This window comes from Otolemur garnettii, unplaced genomic scaffold, assembly GCF_000181295.1.
Source record: "Otolemur garnettii isolate 467f Iridium unplaced genomic scaffold, OtoGar3 scaffold00004, whole genome shotgun sequence".
NCBI lineage: Eukaryota > Metazoa > Chordata > Mammalia > Primates > Galagidae > Otolemur > Otolemur garnettii.
In genome coordinates this window covers 43,960,275-43,963,248 of record NW_003852399.1, presented here as the reverse complement: position 1 = coordinate 43,963,248, position 2,974 = coordinate 43,960,275, and positions in this window count along the sequence as shown.

Genomic DNA, 2,974 nt, shown 5'->3' with positions numbered 1-2,974 from the left:
ATTGTTGTTTGGCGGGTCTGGGCTGGATTTGAACCCACCACCTTAGGTGTATGTGGCTGGTGCCTTAGCCACTTGAGCCACAGGCGACGAGCCAATTTTCAGAATTTTTACAGTAGTCTTTTTTTCTTTTATTTTTTACACTCATTATGCCATGAATTGGTAGAGAATGGATTCTAGCAGCTCAGGGTACTTTCCACTGGTTCTCACAGAGTGTGCTTCTCTGGGTAAAGTGGGCTGGTGCTTCAGCTGAACCCAGATACCTTTGTCTTTGGCTTCCTTCTTTTTCTGATCATTTTCCTTCATGTGTTTCAGGAAGGTTTCTCTGCTCTTAGAGTGCTTAATACACTCAATACGATCATTAATTAAGGTGACCAGACGTCCGTTTTTGGAGGGACAGTCCTGATTTTTAAAAATTTGTCCTGCATCCTGCGGAGTTTTAAAAAAGCCCTGATTTTTGGAAAGACAAAATCGACAGGCTAAGGAACATGGGAGAACAGGAAGGGATTATACGGTTTTTGGCTGCCATGTGGCTATTTTGCCAGGATATGCATTTTATATTTTTTTGTCAATTTTATAATGTTAAACTTTAATAATAACAAATAATTGTTGAGAACTGATTATCGAGAACTGCTTATCAAAGTCTGCATTGTTGTCAGGGCCTCCCCATAATGTCCCGCTTTACCAATGTTAAAATCTTGTCACCTTATCATTAATCCTCTTGGTAAGAATCTTGCCCTTAACCTGTTTGTTTACAGTAATGCCAGCAGCTTGCTGGGTAACACTGTAGCCTCTTCCAGCTTTGTCATGGTAACATGTGTGACCCTTTTGAATAGAACCCATTCTCTCGATGTCCACCATTCTTGTAGTTTTGCATGTATGTGGCCAAAGGACCAACTCTTTGTTTTCTAAAAGGCCTAGAAAGCATGTATTGGGCACTTCTCCTCTTTCCCTTTATGTCGTCATTTTGGCGACTTATTGGAAGATGGCATCTCTCGCCAAAAGTGCCAACAATTTTGATAATGGAGGCCCAGAATAAGTTGAGTAGTGAGTTCAAATCCACACATGTCTGCCCATCCTCTTTTATTTGAATAAGTTAATATTTGCCTGTGATTTCTGAGAAAGATCCCATTTCTTTTTTTTTTTGAGACAGAGCCTCAAGCTGTCCCCCTGGGTAGAGTGCCAGCTATGGCATCACAGCTCACAGCAAGCTCCAACTCCTGGGCTCAAGCAAGTCTCCTGCCTCAGCCTCCCAAGTAGCTGGGACCACAGGCACCCACCACAATGTCCAGCTATTTTTTGGTTGCAGCTTGGTTGTTTTGGCGGGCCCGGGCTGGATTTGAACCTGCCACCTTAGGTGTATGTGGCTGGTGTTAGCCACTTGAGCCACAGGTGCCAAGCCAAGATCCCATTTCTGTCAAGGAGCAGCTCTTCCATGCAGGATACAGTGCTTTGTGCCCTAAAGGTAGGCAGCAGTCTGAACAGTAACACTGGACATTCTGGTGAGCAAGGCTTCTCCAGAATGCAGAAATACTTAGAGTGAGACCACGTACTATCTCCTGGTCTTCCAAAGTCCTGCTCCCTTGAAGCATCTGTTCAATGGAATGCTCATGACAGACTGATTCCATCTGTAAAGTTTGTCCCCTCTGAGTGGACACACAGGCTGGGTGAGATTTCTGCTATGTGCTTTCCTTATTTTGTGCCTTCATCCCTGACATACTGGAGTGGGAGGTAGCACATTATAACCGGAAACTCCCTGTACAGAAAGTTCTGCCACAAATGTGTAACCCCAGGAAAGTCACTTAACATATGTGATTCATAATGGAGTGAATTGGATAAGGTCTAAGATAAATGAGACCAAGAAAAAAAAAAAAACCCACGATGTTTAATGGAATCCTAAAAGGAGACTAATTTTTTTCACTTTGTACTTGATTGCCCTTCTGCTCCTTAATCCAATCCAGAAACAGGAAGATTGGAAAGAGATTGACAAAAGAGCCATGCGGTATCCACAGCAGAACAAAAGAGTTGTGAAATTGGGGCTAGGAAAGCAGAGAACACATTTACTATTTTTGAAGTAATGGGAGTAATAGCTGTTAACATGGAACAAGGAAAGAAGTATATTTTAGAGAATCTGGAAGTCAAAATAGGAAGAGCTAAACATGATGTGGAAAGTCACCAGGATCCTTTGTAGACTCCTTGTTTAGCTCTGCTTGAACCCTTTTCTCTGAGAGGTATTCTTCTCCCTATTCAAAATCAACAGCATTCTCTGCTACAGATGATTGGTTCAGAGGTGAACCCTTGACTGAGATGGATCAGTCAAACATTTTTGGCCCCATGTTTGGAAATGAGAGTCGTAGATGGCCAGTTAGTGGTGTTCCTGGGACTGAGGTGATAGAAACTAAGCTGTCTAGGGACCTCATTGATCATGTGTTCAATGGAATACAAAACTAATCTGCAAAGGTGGAAAGTTAGGCAGCTTCATGTAGAGAAATGGAGACAAAAGGCAGACATGGGGAGGGTGTTGTGCCTGCTCCTGCTGGTTTTTGGGTTTATAACCAAGTCCCTTCTGCTGCCAGGCCACCTTTGCCCTTGGGCACTGTGAAGGATGCCTTGTATCTCAATAATAAATTCCCCTGGTAAACATTGTTAAGGCATCATATAAAAAGGGCAGGAACATTCCTGTCTAGTGTTGGCTAATAAGCAAGATCAGTAAAGACTGAGCATGCCCTTGATCTGGAAATATGTTTTTTTAGAAAAGAAAGGAATGGCTGAATCTCAGCAAAATCAAATCTGCAGTCTGCCAGCTTCACACGGTCCTCGCACAGGCTGCCCAACCTTCCCAGAAACATCTCCTGCTCCCTGGTGCTCCTCAAGGTTGGCTCCTAAGAAGTGAACATACAGCTGAAAGCCACTTTCCCCGGGAAGCCTTCCCTCCCCTCCCCAGTGCTTATGTCTCTAGTCCTCACTTTCCCCCCAG